Raw genomic sequence first — 26,012 nt, 5'->3', positions numbered from 1 at the left:
ACTCGTAGGTCGACTTCACCCTTGCTTAACTTTCTACTTCTTCTTAGTCCCTGTGAATTGGAACATAAGTGTGAGCCACAACCTGTATCTAATACCCAAGAAGTTGAATTAGCAAGTATACAGTCTATAACGAAAATACCTGAAGATATAACGACTGATCCGTTCTTTTGATCTTCGTTTAGCTTCAAGCAATCTCTCTTCCAATGACCCTTCTTCTTGCAGTAGAAAGGATTCAGAAGTGGGTTGACTGACCTTCCTCTTTTCAGACTTGGCGCCAGTTTGCTTAGTTGGGCTGGCCTTGTTGCCACCTTTCTTAGCATTCCTCTTCTTTCCAGATTTCTTGAACTTGCCCCCACGCACCATAAGCACATCCTGCTTATCACTTTTGAGCGTCTTATCAGCGGTCTTCAGCATACCGTGAAGCTTAGTGAGCGTTTTGTCCAGACTATTCATACTGTAGTTCAGTTTGAACTGATCATACCCGTTATGAAGAGAATGGAGGATGGTGTCTACAGCCATTTCCTGAGAAAATTGTTGATCCAGCCGACTCATATTCTCAATGAGTCCAATCATTTTGAGAACATGTGGCCTTACGGGCTCGCCTTTCTTAAGCTTGGTCTCAAGAATTTGCCTATGAGTCTCGAATCTTTCGACTCGAGCCAGATCTTGGAACATGTTCTTGAACTCACTGATGATTGTGAAAGCATCTGAGTTGATGAACGTTTTCTGCAGATCTGCACTCATGGTGGCGAGCATTAGACATTTCACATCCTTGTTGGCATCAATCCAACGATTGAGGGCTGCCTGAGTGACCCCGTCGCCTGCGGCTTCGGGCATCGCCTCTTCCAGGACATACTCCTTTTCTTCCTGCATAAGAACTACTTGCAAGTTCCTTTGCCAGTCAAGGAAGTTTTTCCCGCTCAACTTCTCCTTTTCGAGAATTGATCGAATGTTGAATGAATTGTTGTTTGCCATAATTAAAACTACAATTGAAAAGAATAAACAAATAAATAACCATTCACAGTTTCTCTTAATAAACTTAAATTCTAGCATACATGCATAATTCAATGTTCATTAAGCATTTTATTCAAATTATGTGTTCCGGCAGGTGTGAATAAAATGATTCCAAGATCCTAAAATCCATTGAAGAATTAAGCACATTTTGTATTTAGACTCAATTCTAAAATCTTTTAGGTAAGCAAAAGCCTTTTGCTAATAGTCTAGAAACTACTCTTGGTTGATAGGTACGTCTAAGAATTTATTAGGTAAATCTATCGATTTTGCCACGACATAAAAGGACTCCTTACTTATATCGTTGAGTTTCACCAAAACTAACATGTACTCACAATTATTTGTGTACCTTACCCCTTTAGTATCGACAAGTAACACCTCGCTATGGCGGAAAACTATTACTAAGATCGATGTAAAGGATATCCAAGTAAGTGTTATTTTGGCATGGCACCTTTTAACTCAATTTTTAAGTTTGGAACTTAAGGCTCTTACTATGTTGGTTAGATTTTAAGTGAACTAAAATCCTTAATCATGCAACATAATCAAGCCACAATCTCATGCATAATTAAGACATATTTAAAACAATAAATAACTTAAAGCATGCATAAGATAAATGTGATCTAGTATGGCCCGACTTCATCTTGAAGCTTCAACTTCAAAGTCCGTCTTGAAAATGGAAACTTCGTCTTGAATTTCACCGTGGGAGGCGCCATTTTCTCCAAATAGGATAAGCTATAATTAAAACTAATTACAACTATTTGATGGTACGCATACCATATTTAAATTGAAAAACAAATTTGGTACTTTAGACCAATTACATTCAAATTAATGGTACGCATACCATATTTTCTATCCTATTTGGGCCATACTAGTCACTTCATAACCTGCAAAACAGTACATATACAATATATACCATTCATCCATTCATTATCATGAATGGCCCACATAATTGGTTAGTTAAAACACATTGTATGCATCATATAAACATTTGCAGCAATTAATCAAGGGCACCAATAATCTACCAATTATTCAGTCCTTATTAATTCTAATCAAGTTGTTTTACCTTAAAGGTTTTGTAGACCTAATCAAGAGTTTATGACTAAAAAGGGCTCCCAGTTAAACCAATAAATTCATATGCTTTACTAATTTTTAAACATAAAAATGTATTTCTAGTATAACCGGAAACATACAAATTTAATTAAAATTTAAAGCTCATATAAATATATAATTGAATCCATTTATTTAATTTATTTTTCAGTCGAATTTTAAATTAATTCAAGGTTTTTAATTTTAGTAAAATAATTAGAATAAATAAAATTTATAATAATTATAATATTCAAAATTAAAATCCAAGAAAACAATTTAAATTATTAATTTTAAAATTAATTAAAATTACATGAACTGAAAATTTCAAATTAAAATTTAAAACTCGACAATCGTTACATGACGAGCACTTGGGCTTGCGCCCAAGCCCCATCGATTGCACGACCATCGCTGGCCCATGGCACATCATCGCAGCAGCCGCGCGCAAACGCAGCAGCTACGATGGTGCTCGCTCGCTCGCGCAAGCAAGCGCTCGAGGCCACGCGTGTTGGCGCGCTGAGCTGCGATCGCTGGGCGACCTGCTCTCGCCCTCGCGCGCGCGCGCCTCTGCTTGTGCCATGCCATCGCTGCTCGCCCATCGCCCACATGCGCGCAGCACTCCACACAAGGTATGGTTGCTGCCTTGTGCTCGTGCGCCACTCGCCTTGCTCGCTGCATTCGTACCGCATGTGTGACGAGCTCCATTGCTCGTCGTCGCATGCCCGCACTATACAACACCCCTTAAGGGTAACACGTAGCGTCCATTGCTTTGTGCGTGCAAGTTTTATGAGCGATTGCATAAAAATTTAAAATTTTTAATTCAAAATTAATGACAAATTAATAAAACATATTAATTTCATAATTTTAGGGTGAAAAATCAAAAATTTATTAATCAATTAATTTCCGATTAATCATGGATTCAAATCTAGGTCATAAAAATTTAAAATTTAACATAAATTAATAATTTTTATGGTGGTTTTTAATCATAGGTATCTAATTAAATTATTAATTAATTATGAAAAACAAATCAATTCTAAATTATTTGAATTTCAACAATTTATTCATAATTACAAATTAGATTGCATAATTAACAAGGCTAGGCATTCAAACTTGTTAAACATATACAGTAGGTCAATCAAAAATTCAAGATTTATCAACAAGAATCGCAAATATTTAATTTAACATCTTAAATTTACAAACTTTTGCGTTTGAAAAACTAAAACCTCCGAAAAGTCATAGTTAGGCTTTGAATTTGAGAATTCTGGGTTCGGCCGAAAAATAAATTTTTTGTCAAAATTTTAGAATGCCTTTTACATGCGGAATTGACACAAAAATCACTCGATTTGGATGAGTAACGAAGAAACTGCCGAAAAACTGCGTACATATAATTAAATAAAAGAATTTTCCAATTAATTAACAATTACGAAAATTAATCACCCCTTTTAATTCCTTGCAAATTTGTAATATTTAACCATGTTCATGCAATTTAGATTATGAAAATAATAAGAGGCTCGTGATACCACTGATAGGTTATGATACATATGACAAACATAAATCATGCGGACAAACCATAAAGCCAGGAAAGCATATTATTTACACATAATCATTTAGCATAGTTAAGGTGCATACACTTTGTTGCGTGCCCTCCCTAGCTGCGCCCGAACCGAACAAGAACAAGTCTTTAGGACTCCAAGTGTCGTCCCTCCGTAGATAGTCCACAGCACGTCCGGATCCGCCTTAAGCTTGACCAACTAGAATCGCCCTTAAGGTAGTATAGATTTTCGGCTGGTTAGGGGCAAGAGAGTGGCTGATTTTTCTTCAAAATCTTACCTTTAGAATACTTCAATTGTTTCTATAAATTATGACCCTAGACACCTATTTATAGAGGTATGGAAAAGGAACTGGAATCCTATTAGGATATGAATTAATTTAATTAGAATCCTGCTAGGACTCTTATTAAATAAACTTTATCTAATAGGTTTAGGATTTAATCTTTTTATCGAATCCCGATAGCTTTAGGATTCGCACACGAGCATCGCACGAAGCACCGTACACCCGCGCAGGCCTTGCGGCCCACGCTGAGCGCACAGGGCTCGACCCATGCTGCTGTCCGCGCGCGCGCCCAAGGCCTTGGCTGGGCCTGGCTTGCGCTGGGCTTGGTCGAGGCTTGGCGTTGATGCTGAAGGAAATAATGCCCTTGGTCCAAGTATGCATTCAATGTTAAGTCTAATAAATGAGGTTCAATATTAATTAACAAGTTAATAATTCAGTGAGATCAAGTGAGCTAAATGCCTAGCTAGAGGTCGCTTCAGTTGAAGTGGAATTAATGATATTAATCCACAGCTCACACAAATAGTACGTAAACGGATCAAGTATTTAATAGCATTAAATACTCTATCTATGGATATTCGGAATCGACGGATCTTGGTTTCAGTGGGAGCTGAGATCGTCACAAGCAAGAAATGAATACTCCGGAAACGATGATATTGCCGGAAACGGAAATATGGATCGTATCGGAAATATAAATATTATCCAAGTCGTAGATGTTGCCGGAAACGGAAACATGGTACGTATCGGAAAATATTATCGGAAATGGAAATATTGCCGGAATCGGAAATATTATCGGAATCGGAAATATTAAATATTTGTTCGAAAGGGAATTTAATTCCGGAATCGGAAATATTAAATATTCTTCGTATCGGAAATGAATTCCGAAATCGGGAATTTAATCGGAAGCGTATCGTACGAGTTAGCATCGGACGAGGCTCGCTAGACGAAGGCCCAGCACGAAGCCAGGCCATCGCCCAGCAAGCCACGCGCATCACCAACACACGCCAAAGCCTCGACCAGGCCCAGCGCAAGCCAGGCCCAGCGGAAGCCATGGGCGCGCGCGGACAGCAGCATGGGCCGAGCGCTGTGCGCTTAGCGTGGGCCGCAAGGCCTGCGCGGGTGTACGGTGCTCGTGCGATGCTCGTGTGCGAATCCTAAAGCTATTGGGATTCGATAAAAGATTAAATCCTAAACCTATTAGATAAAGTTTATTTAAATAGAGTCCTAGCAGGATTCTAATTAAATTAATTAGTATCCTAATAGGATTCTAGTTCATTTTCCATACCTCTATAAATAAGTGCCTAGGGTCATTATTTACAGATACGATTGAAGTATTCAAAGGGTAAGTTTTTAAAAGAAAATTCAGCCATACACTTGCACAACAATAGCCGAAAATTCCTAGCACCTTAAGGGCGATTCTAGTTGGTCAATCTTGAGGCGGATCCGGACGTATTGTGGACTATCTACGGAGGGACGACATTTGGATTCCTAAAGACTTGTTATGTTCGGTTCGGGCGCAGCTAGGGAGGGCACGCTACAAAGTGTATGCTCCTAAATTATGCTAAATGATTATGTGTAAATAATATGCTTTCCTGGCTTTATGGTTTTTCCGCATGAGTTATGTATTGTCATATGTATCATAACCCAACAGTGGTATCACGAGCCTCTTATTATTTTCATAATCTAATTTGCATAAACATGGTTAAATATTACAAATTTGCAAGAATTAAAAGGGGTGATTAATTTTCATAATTATTAATTAATTGCAAATTGCGTTTATTTAATTATATGTACGCAGTTTTTCGGCAGTTTCTTCGTTACTCATCCAAATCGAGTGATTTTTGTGTGAATTCCGCATGTAAAAGGCATTCTAAAATTTTAACAAAATACGTATTTTTTGGCCGAACCCAGAATTCTCAAATTCGAATCCTAACTATGACTTTTCGGAGGTTTTAGTTTTTCGAACACAAAATTTTGTAAATTTAAGATGTTAAATTAAATATTTGCGATTCTTGTTGATAAATCTTGAATTTTTTATTGACCTATTGTATATGTTTAACAAGTTTGAATGCCTAGCCTTGTTAATTATGCAATCTAATTTGTAATTATAATTAATTTGTTGAAAATTCGAATAATTTAGAATAGTTTTGATTTTCATAATTAATTAATAATTTAATTAGATACCTATGATTAAAAACCACCATAAAAGTTCTTAATTTGTGTTAAATTTTAAATTTTTATGACCTAGACTTGAGTCCATGTTAATCGGAAATTAATTAATTAAAAAAATTTTGATTTTTCGCCCTAAAATTATGAAATTCATATGATTTATTAATTTGTCATTAATTTTGAAAATAAAATTTTTAATTTTATACGATTCGCTCATATAACTTGCACGCACAAAGCAATGGACGCTACGTGTTACCCTTAAGGGGTGTTGTATAGTGCGGGCATGCGACGACGAGCAAGGGAGCTCGTCGCCCATGCGGTACGAATGCAATGAGCAAGGCTATGGGGCACGAGCACAAGGCAGCAGCCCTGCCTTGTGTCGGTTTTGTGAGCGATGGGCGAGTGGGCAAGGGCGAGAGCAAGGCAGCGAGCAGTCGCGTGCAACGCACACTGCCTCGCGCAAGGGAGCGATGCCTCGCGCGCAGCGAGTGCTGGCTCGCGTGCGACGAGCGCTACGCCCAGCATCGTACGACAGCGCGCAGCGAGCGATGGCTCGCGTGCATCGAGCGCTGGCGCGCGAAGCGAGGAGTTGCCTCGTATGCTTCGATGGTACCTTGCGATGGTGTGCAGCGACGAATGCGACGCAGCACATAGGCTGCGCGCACATGGCCAGCGATGGCTGCGTGCGTGTGGCCTATGGTTGTGCGTTGCGTGATGATGTTGCGCACCTTATGTTACGATTGGATCGTTTTAAAATTTTAATTTGAATTTTTCAGTTTACGTAATTTTAATTAATTTTAAAATTAATAATTTAAGTTATTTTCTTGGATTTTAATTTTGAATATTATAATTATAATAAATTTCATTTATTCTAATTATTTTACTAAAATTAAAATCATGAATTAATTTAAATGCGACTGAAAATAAATTAAATATGTAGATTCAATTATAAATTTATATGAGCTTTAAATTTTAATTAAATTTGTATGTTTCCGGTTAGACTAGAAATACATTTTTATGTTTAAAATTAGTAAAGCATATGAATTTATTGGTTTAAGTGGGAGCCCTTTTAGTCATAAACTCTTGATTAGGTCTAAAAATCCTTAAGGTTAAAACAACTTGATTAGAATTAATAAGGACAGAATAATTTGTAGATTATTGGTGTCCTTGATTAATTGCTGCAAATATTTATGTGATGCATAACGTGTTTTACTAACCAGCTATGTGGGCCATTCATGATAATGAATGGGTGAATGGTATATATTGTATATGTACGGTTTTGCAGGTTATGAAGTGACTAGTATGGCCCAAATAGGATAGAAAATATGGTATGCGTACCATTAATTTGAATGTCATTGGTCTAAAGTAACAAAATTGTTTTTCAATTCAAATATGGTCTGCGTACCATCAAATAGTTGTAATTAGTTTAATTATAACTTATCCTATTTGAAGAAAATGGTGCCTCCCACGGAGATTTTCGAGACGGACTTTGAAGTTGAAGCTTCAAGATGAAGTCGGACCATACTAGACCACATTTATCTTATGCATGCTTTAAGTTATTTATTGCTTTAAATATGTCTTAATTATGCATGAGATTGTGGCTTGATTATTTTGCATGATTAAGGATTTTAGTTCACTTAAAATCTAACCAACATAGTAAGAGCCTTAAGTTCCAAACTTAAAAATTGAGTTAAAAGGTGCCATGCCAAAATAACACTTACTTGGATATCCTTTACATCGATCTTAGTAACAGTTTTCCGCCATAGCGAGGTGTTACTTATCGATACTAAAGGGGTAAGGTACACAAATAATTGTGAGTACATGTTAGTTTTGGTGAAACTCAACGATATAAGTAAGGAGTCCTTTTATGTCGTGGCAAAATCGATAGGTTTACCTAATAAGTTCTTAGATGTACCTATCAACCAAGAGTAGTTTCTAGACTATTAGCAAAAGGCTTTTGCTTACCTAAAATGTTTTAGAATTGAGTCAAAATACATAATGTGCTTAATTCTTCAATGGTTTTAGGGTCTTGGAATCATTTTATTCACACCTGCCGGAACAATAAAAATCGAATAAAATGCCAATAACTTGTTTAAATTGCATGATTGCTTTAATTTTCAAGTTATTACTCATGATAAATGTTTAGACTTTGCCTGCTTCAATGTATGTTTTAATTATTGTTTATAATTAAATATCTTGCACTGCAGTAAATCCTTTAGAAGGTAGCAGTAACTTTCCTCGATTGGTAGTGAATCCAAGAACGATTCACGGAAATGAGAGAAAATGAGCAATTTAAATGTACGTTTCTTATAGCGACGTTTATGGTTGTTTTCGAGTATCAAAGTCGAATGGCAAACCGATTGGTGCTTGTGAATTCAAAATACAATGTAGTTTTGAGATCATAAAGCATTGAGTTTAAACACTCAGCCTTACCAATGGTTAACAACCTAATATCTTTGTCCATTTCATTCTCGAATGAGTCTAGTACCTAGACATTCGAATAGATCGATGCTTAGAGAACTTTAGAAGCTTCTGGTAAGATCATCTAGTTCTTCAATGATTTTAGGGTCTTGGAATCATTTTATTCACACCTGCCGGAACAATAAAATCGAATAAAATGCTAATAACTTGTTTGAATTGCATGGTTGCTTTAATTTCAAGTTATTATTCATGATAAATGTTTAGACTTTGCATGCTTCAATGTATGTTTTAATTATTGTTTATAATTAAATATCTTGCACTGCAATAAATCCTTTTAGAAAGGTAACAGTAAATTTCCTCGATTGGTAGTGAATCCAAGAACGATTCACGGAAATGAGAGAAAATGAGCAATTTAAAATGTACGTTTCTTTTAGCGACTTTTATGGTTGTTTTCGAGTATCAAAGTCGAATGGCAAACCGATTGGTGCTTGTGAATTCAAAATACAATGTAGTTTTGATATCATAAAGCATTGAGTTTAAACGCTCAGCTTTACCAATGGTTAACAACCTTATATCTTTGTCCATTTAATTCTCGAATGAGTCTAATCCCTAGACATTCGAATAAATCGATGCTTAGAGAACTTTAGAAGCTTCTGGTAAGATCATCTAGTTGAAAAGAATATTCAACATAAATAAAATGGTAAGAACTCTGTTGGAATGACATTGGACATGTCTAACAAAGTATAAAAGTCAACACTAGAGAATTCAATTCTTAAGGCTATTAGAAAAGGTACAAGAAATAGGAAAACAAGGAACAAATGAAAGGAATTTACGATTCCGTTCCTACCTATAAGTTTATGTTTAAAGAGAAGTGTCCTAGCAATCAAACTTCCTTGGTATCATATACCGCTTGAGGTTCTTACTTCGGTAATAACTCAAATAATGGAAGCTAGGCTACACTAATGGCCTACAAGTGGGAAATGAAGCATGGCAACGCTACATTAGTTGTAGGGTCATCTAAATTTTGTTTTAAGTCCTTTCAAAGGCTGGAACTTAATGGCTATTTTGTTTCATAATCAGCATACCTAAATTTCTACTTCAAACACAGAAAGACTCACATTCAGAAGAACAAAAACAATGCTTGATTGTTTGTTCATTTGAATGAAATGGTCATTTACAGAATGAGTCAATATGCTTGATTAAAACAAACAACTCTTTAAAGAACTTTACTAGGTTCAAATCAACCCCTTGATTTGAGTTCCACTAATCTTTGGCATTGTTGCTTAGACCATATCAACAAGTTAACATTCAAAAGCTCTATTTTAATGGACTTTTGAAAGTTGGTTGATTTCTAGATCAACTTAAGACAAGCTAGTCTTACTTGTTGAAAGTAACAAAAGATATGAACTATTGTTAGAACGCCTAGACGATAGAGTTCAAAGCTAAAGAAAGATTTTATGACTTTATTATTTCACATGGATTTGAGTGAATATAGGTTTATTTACTCAAATGTGATATAAGTTGAATCTGTTTGGCTAGTTCAAAGATTCAGAAGTATAAAATCCACTTGGCAAGAAATCATAAAGATCTAGGTTAGATCATGTTGATGATTACTTGAGACCAAATATGATCATCAATGATTGTGTGTTGTAATTTCACAATCTAGCTCCATAAGATATGGCATATCTAAGTTGGAATGATCGAAGTCGATTAGTACTTAATTCAATCAATGATGGATCATAAAGACTTTTCCTATAATTTCTAAAACAAAATGCTCAACTACCACCAAACTAAACCAAATTCGTCAAAGCTATTGAAAAGTAATTTCAGAATATCTTTTCATAATATATCTAAAGAGTTCTTAAACTCAGTGGGAGCTTAGTGTTTGTTATTCAACAAACTAAGGTCCAAGTATAGATATATGTTTCATTGTGATTTATTCAAATGAGACACAAGGGTATTGTTTCTACCACGAATTTTTGAGAACATAATGTTTGTTTGCTCGAAATAATGTCCTTTTGGAGATTCGTTTCCAAAATGACAAGTGGGAGAAAATAGACCTCGAAAGTTTTCGAGGCGAACAACAAACATAAACGGACATTCCGGAGGATTTTCGAAGTGCTTCAGAAAATCCGAACTTATTCTTTAAGGACTTTAGAAGTGGCTTTAAAGAATAGATATCTCTTAGAAGACTTTACAAGTTCTTCAAGGAGAACAGAATATTCAAAGGACTTTCAAGTGGCTATTGATATTCTATTGTTTGATGTTCTATACCCAAGTAGGCATAGAATTCAAGTCACTGAAACTATGAGATTCTTCTATTAGATAGTGAAGAAACATAGAGATCAGGTCAATGAAACTATGAGATTCTTCTATTAAATAGTGAAGAAACCTACAACTTGCAGTCAAACTATTATCATGTAGATTAATGAGTTTGTGACTTGTAAGAAAGCTATGACGAAACCCAGATTCCCTAAAATGGTTAGAGGCCATATATAGACTCAAATGTTTTAAATGGTTAGAGGCCATAAAACATACTCAATGTTTTGATGACAAAATTGAAATTTTGTTGATTTGCAAGAATAGTTTCACACCTATTGGTTGCAAGTTTGTTTTAAGGATAAAAACCATCAAACATGGAATTGTGTTCACACACAAAGCTAGATTAGTTGCTAAAGGTTACAAGCAAATTCATGGCATGGATTGTGTTGAAACCTCATGCAAAATCGTAATGCTTAAGTCTATAATTCAAGCAATGATTGCATATTGGTACATATGGCAATTGGATGACAAAACGTATTCCTCAATCAAATGATGGAATACAATATGTACATGGTATGTCATAGAGTTTGTGGATCCAAATAAATGCTTGAAAAGGAAAGCTAACTTATAAAATCTAAGTACAGATTTAAGCAAGCAATTGGGAATTGGAACTGTATTTTAGTGAAACTAATAAGTATTTTAGTTTCATAAAATATACATGATTCTTATAGATATATAAGAAGTTTAGTGGGAGTACTTAAAACTTAATTGGTCCTATGTGTATCACACACATATCTCTCTATTGTGAAATAACATTCAAATGCTAATGACTTAGATTTGAAATTATTCATCAATAATGGACCATGGCGAAACTTAGTACATACTGGGTATTAAGATCTATTTACAAAGATCTTATGATATTATTTTGGATTAAGTAATGGCATTTACTAAATCAAACACGAAAGTCTCCATTGGAGATATTCGACCCATGTGAATAAATCTAAGTAAAGGATGTTTGAACTATGTATAAACATTTACTAAGTTAACATCAAAGAATCTAATGAGATTCTTCACCTATATTATATGTCAGAGAATTTAGCTGGATTCAGTATCTACTGAAATTGAATGAGCTAAAGTTACATGAATAGAATTCAATTGGGAATTATTCTACAAAAGAATTTATCATGTATGATATAATATGAGGATCGCCAAAAACGTATCGTATGACTTTAGGCATGACGAACATATACCAATCTCTATTGATCTAAGTGAAGACCAATTAGATTGAGATCAAGAAAAACTTATGGTACCTGAAAAGGTACATAGGATTACTTCTTGATTCAAGGAAATAAAGATATGCTAAATATTGATGCTACACGCATAAACACTGGCAAAGGATCAAGCAAGACCCTTTGGAGTTAACCATTGACAAGGACGAGCTAAAGAGCATCGTGTTTTGAAATGGCAACATGGATTGAAGACCATGAGTTGTTGCATGGGAAATTAAATATGTTCTAAGATATAGCTGGAAAGTCTTCCACATATCTGTGAACTGCTTGGATAAGCAAATCCAAACAAAGCATCACTAGCAACCTAAACAGTTGAAGTAAAAGTACTTATTGCCTAAGAAGCAATAAAACAGAGTTGTTTATATTAATGAGTTCTTCATTGAACTTGGGTGGATCACATGTCTGCTAACTTGATGATTCTTCATTGCAAAATGCGTAGAACCACTATCGAAGTAAGAAAGACTAGATCACATAATAAACAAACTCAAAAGATCTTATCATCATATCTCGAAGAACATTCGATAAAAAGGATATTAAGATTGGCAAAGCATGATAACTAAACCTATGCAACAAGTGAGAAGCAACACTCACGTTGTAGCACTGGAAATCAAACATAGCTTTGAATTCCATGAAATGTTTTAAAGATGGGTTAGAGGCCCATGGTTGTAAAACATTGGGGTTGAACATTTATCATATATGAAATGTGTTTTCATATTCCATTTAATCTTGGTTTAGTATTAAATGATGAGTCCCTTCAATTTGACAATATATTCAAGATAGACTGTCAGGACCAGTCTTGTGACTAAGAAATGTCTATCAAGTGAACTTGAATGTCAAAAGTTGAAAATGGTCCCTAATCGGAGTTTTCTATAAAATTGGACGCATAGAAAACGTTAGACGATTAGAATGCAAGATGACTAGTAGTTCTGTTTCTGTAACTATGTGGACATGGCAATGTCATAATCATTTGCATAGATACTTACTTTGGGAAGACTAGTATCGGACAAGACCTATGAAACTTTACTGTAAGAGATGAAAGTCTGTCATAAGTAAATTTCATTAAATTATTAGACACTAAATCCTCAATACCTGAGAGATTTGAGATTACTTGTTTGAGAACTGGTTGCTTTGACGTTGACCAACCGTCTCACCGTAAAAGGAGGCTATAAAGGCAACGCTCAGGTAATCACCTATCAAACGAAGTCTAATCTCAAGATCGCAAGATTGGGATTGTCCTCCCATAAATCGGGATGAGATGCTTAAAAGTTGTAAAAGGCCACTCGGAGAGCTAGAAACTGTGAAATGCATGGCCGTGCTCGGATGAATCATAGGCTATGATTATCTGTTTATTTGATCAGTTGAACTCTGAAACCGAGGAACACCTCTGGACATAATAAGGATGACAACTCTTACCTTATGTTCAAGAGCAAGCATCGAGCGACAAAGGAATTAGGAAATGCACACTTGTCCCTAAGGACAAGTGGGAGACTGAAGGAAATAATGCCCTTGGTCCAAGTATGCATTCTATGTTAAGTCTAATAAATGCGGTTCAGTATTAATTAACAAGTTAATAATTCAGTGAGATCAAGTGAGCTGAATGCCTAGCTAGAGGCCGCTTCAGTTCAAGTGGAATTAATGATATTAAATCCACAGCTTACTCTTGACTGAACCCGTAGGGTCACACAAATAGTACGTAAACGGATCAAGTATTTAATGGCATTAAATACTCTATCTATGGATATTCGGAACCGACGGATCTTGGTTTCAGTGGGAGCTGAGATCGTCACAGGCAAGAAATGAATACTCCGGAAACGATGATATTACCGGAAACGGAAATATGGATCGTATCGGAAATATAAATATTATCCAAGTCGTAGATGTTGCCGGAAACGGAAACATGGTACGTATCGGAAAATATTATCGGAAATGGAAATATTACCAGAATCGGAAATATTGCCGGAAACGGAAATATTGTCAGAATCGGAAATATTACCGGAATCGGAAAATAATTCCGGAAACGGAAATATTAAATATTTGTTCGAAACGGAAATTAATTCCGGAATCGGAAATGTTAAATATTGTTCGTATCGGAAATGAATTCCGGAATCGGAAATTTAATCGGAAGCGTATCGTACGAATAAGCATCGGACGAGGCCTGCCGGACGAGGCCCAGCACGAAGCCAGGCCATCGCCCAGCAAGCCAAGCGCGCCGCACAAACAGCCACGCCAGGCCCAGCGCAAGGCCAGGCCCAGCAGGCCGTGGCAGCGCGCACAGCGCGCGCAGCGCGCGCGGGAGCTGCGTGGGCTTGCAGCTCGCAGGGCTCGCTGCGTGGGCTGCTGCTCGTGCGCACGCATGGGCGGCCCATCGTGGCTGCCGTGTGTGTGTGCGTAAGTGTTTATGTTCGTGCACGTTTCCTAAAACGTGCAGAGTTCGGTTAATGATTAAATTCCTAATTCTATTTGATAAATTAATTAAATTAGAGTTCTTGTAGGATTCTAGGTTTAATCAATTTGTATCTGAATAGGATTCCAATTCCCTTTCCATACCCCTATAAATATGTGGCCTGGGTTCACAATTTATAACAAGTTTCAAAGTATTCAAAGTGAGTTTTTGAGAGAAAAATTCAGCCACACATCTTGCTCAAAAGTGCCGAAAATTCTAGTACCTTAAGGGCGATTCTAGTTGGTCAATCTTAAGGCGGATCCGGACGTGTTGTGGACTATCTACGGAGGGACGACACTTGGAGTCCTAAAGACTTGTTCTTGTTCGGTTCGGGCGCAGCTAGGGAGGGCACGCAACAAAGAGTATGCATCTAAATTATGCTATATGATTATGTGTAAATAATATGTAATCCTGGGTTAATGGTTGTTTCCGCATGATTTATGTAATATCATATGTATCATAACCTAACAAATTCACGGCGTGGATTGTGTTGAAACCTCATACATAATCGTAATGCTCAAGTCTATAATTCAAGCAATGATTGCATATTGATACATAAGGCAATTGGATGACAAAACGTATTCCTCAATCAAATGTTGGAAGAAACTATGTACATGGTATGTCATAGGATTTGTGGATCCAAATAATGCTTGAAATGAATGCTAGCTTGTGAAATCTAAGTACAGATTTAAGCGAACAATTGGGAATTGGAATTGTATTTTAGTGAAGCTAATAAGTATTTTAGTTTCATAAAATGTACATAATTCTTATAGATATATAAGAAGTTTAGTGGGAGTACATAAAACTTAATTGGTCCTATGTGTATCACACACATATCTCTCTATTGTGAAATAACATTCAAATGCTAATGACTTAGATTTGAAATTATTCATCAATGACGGACCAAGGCGAAACTTAGTACATACTGGGTACTAAGATCTATTTACAAAGATCTTAGAATATTGTTTTGGATTAAGTAATGGCATTTACTAAATCAAACACGAAATACTCCATTGGAGATATTTGACCCATGTGAATAAATCTAAGTAAATAATGTTTGAACTATGTATAAGCATTTACTAAGTTAAACATCAAAGGATCTAAGTAAGATTCTTAACCTATATTATATGTCAAAGAATTTAGCTGGATTTAGTATCTACTGAAACTAGATGAGCTAAGGTTACATGAATAGAATTCAATTGAGAATTATTCTGCAAAAGAATTTATCATGTATGATATAATTTGAGGATCGCCAAAAATGTATCGTATGGCTTTAGGCATAAACGAACATATACCAATCTCTATTGATCTAAGTGAAGATCAACTAGATTGAGATCAAGAAAAACTTATGGTACTTGAAAAGGTACGTAGGAATAGTTCTTGATTCAAGGAAATAAAGATATGCTAAATATTGATGCTACACGCATAAACACTGGCAAAGGATCAAGTAAGATTCCCTTGGAGTTAACCATTGGCAAGGACGAGCTATAGAGCATCGTGTTTTGAAAATGGAAACATGGGTTGGAGACCATGAGTTGTTGCGTGGGAAATTAAAATATTAATTTCTATGTTCCAAAGATACAGCTGGAAAGTCTTCCACATATCTGTGAACTGCTTGGGTAAGAAAATCCAAACAACGCATCACTACTAACCTAAACAGTTGAAGTAAAAGTACTTATTGCCTAAGAAGCAATAAAACAGAGTTGTTTATATTAATGAGTTCTTCATTGAACTTGGGAAGATCACATGTCTGTTGACTTAATGGTTCTTCATTGCAAAATTCGTAGAACCACTAATGTAGCAAGAAAGACTAGATCACAAAATAAACATACTCAAAAGATCTTATCATCATATCTCGAAGAACATTCGATAAAAAGGATATTAAGATTGGAAAAGCATGGTAACTAAACCTATGCAACAAGTGAGAAGCAACACTCACGTTGTGGCACTGGAAATCAAGCATAGCTTTGAATTCCACGAACTGTTTTAAAAATGGGTTTCAGGCCCATGGTTGTAAAACTTTGGGGTTGAACATTTATCATATATGAAATGTATTTTCATATTCCATTTAATCTTGGTTTAGTATTAAATGATGAGTCCCTTCAATTTGACGATATATTCAAGATAGACTGTCAGGACCAGTCCTGTGACTAAGAAATGTCTATCAAGTGAACTTGAATGTCAAAGGTTGAGAATGGTCCTTGGTCGGAGTTTTCTATAAAATTGAACGCATAGAAAACGTTAGACGACTAGAATGCAAGATGACTAGTAGTTATGTTTCTTGAACTATGTGGACATGGCAATGTCATAATCATTTGCATAGATACTTACTTTGGGAAGACTAGTATCGGACAGACCTATGAAACTTTACTGTAAGAGATGAAAATCTGTCATAAGTAAATTTCATTAAAATTATTAGACACTAAATCCTCAATACCTGAGTGATTTGAGATTACTTGTTTGAGAACTGGTTACTTTGACGTTTACCAACCGTCGCACCGTAAAAGGAGGCTATAAAGGCAACGCTCAGGTAATCACTTATCAAACGAAGTCTAATCTCAAGATCGCAAGATTGGGATTGTCCTCCCATAAATCGGGATGAGATGCTTAAAAGTTGTACAAGGCCACTCGGAAAGCTAGAAACTGTGAAATGCATGGTCGTGCTCAGATGAATCATAGGCTATGATTATCTGCTTATTTGATCAGTTGAACTCTGAAACCGAGAAACACCTCTGGACATAATAAGGATGACAACTCTTACCTTATGTTCAAGAGCAAGCATCGAGCGACAAAGGAATTAGGAAATGCACACTTGTCCCTAAGGACAAGTGGAAGACTGAAGGAAATAATGCCCTTGGTCCAAGTATGCATTCAATGTTAAGTCTAATAAATGCGGTTCAGTATAAATTAACAAGTTAATAATTCAGTGAGATCAAGTGAGCTGAATGCCTAGCTAGAGGCCGCTTCAGTTCAAGTGGAATTAATGATATTAATCCACAGCTTACTCTTGACTGAACCCGTAGGGTCACACAAATAGTACGTAAACGGATCAAGTATTTAATAGCATTAAATACTCTATCTATGGATATTCGGAATCGACGGATCTTGGTTTCAGTGGGAGCTGAGATCGTCACAAGCAAGAAATGAATACTCCGGAAACGATGATATTGCCGGAAACGGAAATATGGATCGTATCGGAAATATAAATATTATCCAAGTCGTAGATGTTGCCGGAAACGGAAACATGGTACGTATCGGAAAATATTATCGGAAATGGAAATATTGCCGGAATCGGAAATATTGCCGGAAATGGAAATATTGTCAGAATCGGAAATATTATCGGAATCGGAAAATAATTCCGGAATCGGAAATATTAAATATTTGTTCGAAACGGAATTTAATTCCGGAATCGGAAATATTAAATATTGTTCGTATCGGAAATGAATTCCGAAATCGGGAATTTAATCGGAAGCGTATCGTACGAATTAGCATCGGACGAGGCTCGCTAGACGAAGGCCCAGCACGAAGCCAGGCCATCGCCCAGCAAGCCACGCGCATCACCAACACACACCAAAGCCTCGACCAGGCCCAGCGCAAGCCAGGCCCAGCCGAAGCCATGGGCGCGCGCGGACAGCAGCATGGGTCGAGCGTTGTGCGCTCAGCGTGGGCCGCAAGGCCTGCGCGGGTGTACGATGCTCGTGCGATGCTCGTGTGCGAATCCTAAAGCTATCGGGATTCGATAAAAGATTAAATCCTAAACCTATTAGATAAAGTTTATTTAAATAGAGTCCTAGCAGGATTCTAATTAAATTAATTAGTATCCTAATAGGATTCCAGTTCATTTTCCATACCTCTATAAATAAGTGCCTAGGGTCATTATTTACAGATACGATTGAAGTATTCAAAGGGTAAGTTTTTGAAAGAAAATTCAGCCATACACTTGCACAACAATAGCCGAAAATTCCTAGCACCTTAAGGGCGATTCTAGTTGGTCAATCTTGAGGCGGATCCGGACGTACTGTGGACTATCTACGGAGGGACGACATTTGGAGTCCTAAAGACTTGTTCTTGTTCGGTTCGGGCGTAGCTAGGGAGGGCACGCTACAAAGTGTATGCTCCTAAATTATGCTAAATGATTATGTGTAAATAATATGCTTTCCTGGATTTATGGTTTTTCCACATGATTTATGTATTGTCATATGTATCATAACCCAACAGATGCGTGTGGCTTGTTGGGCGACGGCCTGGCTTCGTGCTGGGCCTTCGTCTAGCGAGCCTCCTCCGATGTTAATTCGTACGATACGCTTCCGATTAAATTCCCGATTCCGGAATTTATTTCCGATACGAACAATATTTAATAATTCCGATTCCGGAATTAATTTCCGTTTCGCACAAATATTTAATATTTCCGTTTCCGGAATTATTTTCCGATTCCGATAATATTTCCGATTCTGACAATATTTCCGTTTCCGGCAATATTTCCGATTCCGGTAATATTTCCATTTCCGGTAATATTTTCCGATACGCACCATGTTTCCGTTTCCGGCAACATCTACGACTTGGATAATATTTATATTTCCGATACGATCCATATTTCCGTTTCCGGTAATATCATCGTTTCCGGAGTATTCATTTCTTGCTTGTGACGATCTCAGCTCCCACTGAAACCAAGATCCGTCGATTCCGAATATCCATAGATGGAGTATTTAATGCCATTAAATACTTGATCCGTTTACGTACTATTTGTGTGACCCTACGGGTTCAATCAAGAGTAAGTTGTGGATTAATGTCATTAATTCCACTTGAACTGAAGCGGCCTCTAGCTAGGCATTCAGCTCACTTGATCTCACTGAATTATTAACTTGTTAATTAATACTGAACCGCATTTATTAGACTTAATATTATATGCATACTTAGACCAAGGGCATTATTTCCTTCAGAGGGGAGTCCCATCTTCCCCTTGGGGAGGTATGCCTACCTCTACTCTCTAGGAGAGGCGAGTATGTTCGCTCACGGCGTGGAGGGTTCCTTCCTATTCTTGAGGGCGAACGATACCTAGGGCGATGAGAGGATGAATGAGCCCCTGGCTGTTGATCGGGGAGTGAAACCCTTGTCCTGGGGGAATGGCCTCTAGCCCGGCTAGCGGGTGAGTGACGTCTCCTTATGGGAGAAGGTGAGTGCCTCCCGAGAGATGTCCTTCGGGAGCTGACCTCGATCAGTCCGACTGGCTTTGAAGGAGTGGGGTGGTCTCGTGCGGAGGCCGTAGTCTTGGCACTAGAGGGGGGTAGACCTCGGGTGATCCTATTATTCCTGATGGCTTCTCTTGCTTGTTTGAGGCGCCTCCTGTGCAAGAGGTCTCGAGAATCAAGGTCTCCTCTGTGCAGCTGTCGATCTTCGATTACCCGGCGTGCATCTTGACTGACCCTTGATTGGCGAGGGCGAGGTTGTGCCCCACCCCTGTCACCTAGCCTGTCCATCACACCTCGAGGTTGTGCCCTGTGGATGGTATGAGATGTTGTGCTCACCTTTGAGCTGGTAGGGTGGTTTGGATGTTTCCTTGAAGGTCCTTCTCCCATTCCTTGGAGGTTGTGGATAGCCTCATTGACTTGAGCAGCCAAATAACAATACCCAGATCCGGACCTAATTTTGTGATCTATACCAAAAACAAGACCAACAATTAATTTGCATTTTATAATAATAAAATCACTAGTACCCAAAAATTGTCCTTGCCTTTCCATAAACAAATTACAAATTAGAGTAGTTTTCAATTATACAACATCAATGTTAAAGGTTTCTTTGACTAAGAGAGTGATAGTGTTTGATGTTTGTTAGAGGCTAATAGATGTGATTATGTGGGTTGTTTTAGGGTTTTGTATTATTTTTGTATTTTACGTGTTTTAGGGTTTTGTATTATTTTTGTATTTTACACTGTTTTAGGGTTTTGTGGACCCAAAAAATGGATGGACCGGACCGAAGGCAATCGGTCCGATCTTTGGGTCGAGAAATATCAATTTTGTGTCTTCGACCGATTTTTCTTAATAAAATATAATACTTCCTCCGTTCCGACATCGCACCATTGTTGATTTTTACTCCTCTAACCATTACTTTGACTCTTATCTTAATTCGTGTGCAAGTAAAAATTATAAATCTAGCATGACCTTACATGACTTAAATTTCCTTACGTACGTATCACCAAAAATGACCAAAGTCATAGTGTTAATAGTCTAAAAAACAAATGGTGTGATTTTTCTGGAACGGAGGAACCGAGGAAGTATAAACTGTTGAAAAAATAAATTTTCTCCTTTAATCTATTGTAAATATTACTATATTATGATATATTTTATTCTAGCTTCCAAAAAAGGCCTTAAACAATTGGTTTGTTTATATATATAATTTATATTTTACCATACTTTTTAGAAGAAAAAATATATAGAAATAAGTTTACAACAGGTCTAAACCAGCCCGGTCCGAATTTAGATTAAGCCAATTAATCTAATTCGACTAAGCCAACTAACTTCAGATTGTTGTGATGTGGAACACACCCATGGTTTCACTACGTACCTGATTTATAACGGCCATGCAACTTGCATAATATCTACAAAGTATAATTTACAAATATAAATATTCTTTGTATATGTTCTTACGGTTTATATTTTTCATATATCTCATCCAAAGACTTCCGCATATCTCATTCAAATACTTTTGTTAAAATAATTTTAAGAATCTAATTGGATATAAAATATGAAATCCTACTTGACTAATGAGTTACCTTATTACCACCGGGTTTGAATTACCTCTATCATGATTCATATTCATGAATGCTAACAAAATAAAAAACTTGTATCAATAACATCTCTTTTAATTACCCCCTCTATCCCTTAATACTCACACCGTTTTGACTTTTTGCTCATATAATTCACTTTGACCTTATTTTATTTCTAGTATATGAAAACAAATATTAGTATATAATATATTGTTATCTTCATCTTAATATATATTTTCAAAATATTAATATATTTATAAATTTTTATAATATGTAGTTGTTTGGGCCCTCTTGCGGGATCCACTTTTACAGAAATTACCAAAATACCCCTCCCAGAGTACATTACTCAAATATCCTCAAACACAAACCCTCTAATGGGCTCAGACCAGAATTTCGAGGCCCATATCTCAGCCTCATGCAGGCCCAAGGTTTCATACCCCTGCACTTGCCCATATTTACTAATAATGCCATTCTGCATTACTATAAATATATCTCATCTAATCATTACTCAGGTATGCAATTATTCTCACACTGACTCTCTCACTACTTTCTCTCTCTACAAGAACTGACTTGAGCGTCGGAGAGGGTTTTCTCGGGAACCCCCCCGAGCCAGTTTACGTTTGCCCTTTTTGTAGGAAGAACAACGGCCGATTGGAGGAAAACAACAGCCTGGTTGACGAGGCTTCCCTTACTTTCACACTTAGCATTTTCTTCGCAGAAACAGTTGGCGCCATCTGTGGGGAAGTCAACTACAAGCCATAGTTAACACTCGACGAACCAGGCAACACTCCTCCTCTCATCGATCAGAGTCCCATCCCAATTACGTGTTGATGCTGAAGGAAATAATGCCCTTGGTCAAAGTATGCATTCTATGTTAAGTCTAATAAGTGCGGTTCAGTATTAATTAACAAGTTAATAATTCAGTGAGATCAAGTGAGCTGAATGCCTAGCTAGAGGCCGCTTCAGTTCAAGTGGAATTAATGATATTAATCCACAGCTTACTCTTGACTGAACCCGTAGGGTCACACAAATAGTACGTAAACGGATCAAGTATTTAATGGCATTAAATACTCCATCTATGGATATTCGAAATCGACGAATCTTGGTTTCAGTGGGAGCTGAGATCGTCACAAGCAAGAAATGAATACTCCGGAAACGATGATATTGCCGGAAACGGAAATATGGATCGTATCGGAAATATAAATATTATCCAAGTCGTAGATGTTGCCGGAAACGGAAACATGGTACGTATCGGAAAATATTATCGGAAATGGAAATATTGCCGAAATCGGAAATATTGCCGGAAACGGAAATATTGTCAGAATCGGAAATATTATCGGAATCGGAAAATAATTCCGGAAACGGAAATATTAAATATTTGTTCGAAACGGAAATTAATTCCGGAATCAGAAATATTAAATATTGTTCGTATCGGAAATGAATTCCGGAACCGGGAATTTAATCGGAAGCGTATCGTACGAATAAGCATCGGACGAGGCCTGCCGGACGAGGGCCCAGCACGAAGCCAGGCCATCTCCAAGCAAGCCAAGCGCGCCACACGAACAGCCAAGGCCACGCCAGGCCCAGCGCAAGGCCAGGCCCAGCAGGCCATGGCAGCGCGCGCAGCGCGCGCAGCAATGGGCTGCGAGCTGTGCTGCTGCTCGCGTGGGCTTGCGGCTCGCGTGGGCCGAGCGGCCGTGTGGGCTGTGCGCGGGCATGGCCTGCACGCTCGTGGGTCATGCTCGTGTAGAGTTTGTGTTCACATACGAAACCTAAATTGTATAGGATTTGTTTGATGATTAAATTCCTAATCCTAAAAGGATAAAATTAATTATTTAGAGTCCTACTAGGATTCTAGTTTAACTAATTAGTATCCTAATAGGATTCCAGTTCCTTTTCCATACCTCTATAAATAAGGGCCTAGGGTCATTATTTGCAGGAACGATTGAAGTATTCAAAGGGTAAGTTTTTGAAATAAAAATCAGCCATACACTTGCAAACACATAGCCGAAATTCCTAAGCACCTTAAGGGCGATTCTAGTTGGTCTAACTTGAGGCGGATCCGGACGTACTGTGGACTATCTACGGAGGGACGACATTTGGAGTCCTAAAGACTTGTTCTTGTTCGGTTCGGGCGCAGCTAGGGAAGGCACGCTACAACATGTATGCATCTATTCTATGTTAAATGATTATGTGTAAATAATATGCTTTCCTGGCTATATGGTTTTTCCGCATGATTTATGAATTGTCATATGTATCATAACCTAACAGTGGTATCACGAGCCTCTTATTATTTTCATAATCTAAATTGCATGAACATGGTTAAAGATTACAAATTTGCAAGAATTAAAAGGGGTGATTAATTTTCGTAATTGTTAATTAATTGCAAATTGCGTTTATTTAATTATACGTACGCAGTTTTTCGGCAGTTTCTTTGTTACTCATCCAAATCGAGTGATTTTTGTGTCAATTCCGCATGTAAAAGGCATTCTAAAATTTTGACAAAAACAGTATTTTTCGGCCGAACCCAGAATTCTCAAATTCGAAGCCTAACTATGACTTTTCGGAGGTTTTAGTTTTTCGAATGCAAAATTTCGTAAATTTAAGATGTTAAATTAAATATTTGCGATTCTTGTTGATAAATCTTGAATTTTTGATTGACCTACTGTATATGTTTAACAAGTTTGAATGCCTAGCCTTGTTAATTATGCAATCTAATTTGTAATTATGATTAATTTGTTGAAAATTGGAATAATTTAGAATTAATTTGATTTTCATAATTAGTTATAATTTAATTAGATACCTATGATTAAAAACCACCATAAAAATTGTAAATTTATGTTAAATTTTAAATTTTTATGACCTAGACTATCCATGTTAATCGGAAATCAATTAAATAATAAATTTTCGATTTTTCGCCCTAAAATTATGAAATTAATATTATTTATTGATTTGTCATTAATTTTGAATATAAATTTTTAATTTTTATGCGACTCGCTCATATAACTTGCACGCACAAAGCAATGGACGCTACGTGTAACCCTTAAGGGGTGTTGTATAGTGCGGGCATGCGACGACGAGCAAGGGAGCTCGTCGCCCATGCGGTACGAATGCAGCGAGCAAGGGCATGGTGCACGAGCACAAGGCAGTAGCCCTGCCTTGTTTCGTGGGCTGTGAGCAATGGGCGTGTGGGCAGGGTAGAAAGCAAGGCACGAGCAGTCGCGTGTGGGCAGCAAGCGAGCTGCGCCACAGCGTGCACTGCCTCGCGCAAGCGTGCGGAGCCTCGCGAGCAGCGAGCGCAAGCTCGCGTGCCACGAGCGCAAGCTCGCGTGCCACGAGCGCAAGCTCGCGTGCCACGAGCGCAAGCTCGCGTGCCACGAGCGCAAGCTCGCGTGCCACGAGCGCAAGCTCGCGTGCCACGAGCGCAAGCTCGCGTGCCACGAGCGCAAGCTCGCGTGCCACGAGCGCAAGCTCGCGTGCCACGAGCCCAAGCTCGCGTGCCACGAGCGCAAGCTCGCGTGCCACGAGCGCTACGCCCAGCGTCGATCGCTCGCGCGCAGCGAGCGCCAGCTCGCATGCCGCTGCCTCGTGCGATGAGCGCAAGCTCGCGTGCGAGAAAGGCAGGCGCGCAGCTAGCGATGGCTCGCATGGATCGAGCGCTGGCAAGCGAGCGCATCGAGCGATGGCTCGCATGAATCGAGCGCTGGGGCGCGCAGTGAGCGATAGCTCGCGTGCATCGAGCCCTGGCTCGCGTGTTCGATTGATGCCTTGCGATGGGGAGCAGCAGCGATGCGACGCAGCGCATGGGCTGCGCGCACATGGCCAGCGATGGCTGTGTGCGTGTGGCCCATGGGCGTGCGTTGCGTGGGATTGTTGCGTTGCGATTAGATCGTTTTGAAATTTTAATTTGAAATTTTCAGTTTACGTAATTTTAATTAATTTTAAAATTAATAATTTAAATTATTTTCTTGGATTTTAATTTTGAATATTGTAATTATAATAAATTTTATTTATTCTAATTATTTTACTAAAATTAAAATCATGAATTAATTTAAATACGACTGAAATTAAATTAAACTTTTTGGATTCAATTATAAATTTATATGAGCTTTAAATTTTAATTAAATTTGTATGTTTCCGGTTAGACTAGAAATACATTTTTATGTTTAAAATTAGTAAAGCATATGAATTTATTGGTTTAAGTGGGAGCCCTTTTTAGTCATATACTCTTGATTAGGTCTACAAATCCTTAAGGTTAAAACAACTTGATTAGAATTAACAAGGACTGAATAATTTGTAGATTATTGGTGCCCTTGATTAATTGCTGCAAATGTTTATGTGATGCATAATGTGTTTTACTAACCAGCTATGTGGGCCATTCATGATAATGAATGGGTGAATGGTATATATTGTATATGTACTGTTTTGCAGGTTATGAAGTGACTAGTATGGCCCAAATAGGATAGAAAATATGGTCTGCGTACCATTAATTTGAATGTAATTGGTCTAAAGTACCAAAGTTGTTTTTCAATTCAAATATCGTCTGCGTACCATCAAATAGTTGTAATTAGTTTTAATTATAGCTTATCCTATTTGAAGAAAATGGTGCCTCCCACGGAGATTTTCGAGACGGACTTTGAAGTTAAAGCTTCAAGATGAAGTCGGGCCATACTAGATCACATTTATCTTATGCATGTTTTAAGTTATTTATTGCTTTTAAATATGTCTTAAAATGCATGAG

The sequence above is a fragment of the Spinacia oleracea genome, chromosome 5 (genome assembly GCF_020520425.1).
Source record: "Spinacia oleracea cultivar Varoflay chromosome 5, BTI_SOV_V1, whole genome shotgun sequence".
Classification (NCBI taxonomy): domain Eukaryota; kingdom Viridiplantae; phylum Streptophyta; class Magnoliopsida; order Caryophyllales; family Amaranthaceae; genus Spinacia; species Spinacia oleracea.
The sequence above is the reverse complement of the archived record's forward strand: the minus strand, read 5'-3'. Positions refer to the sequence as shown.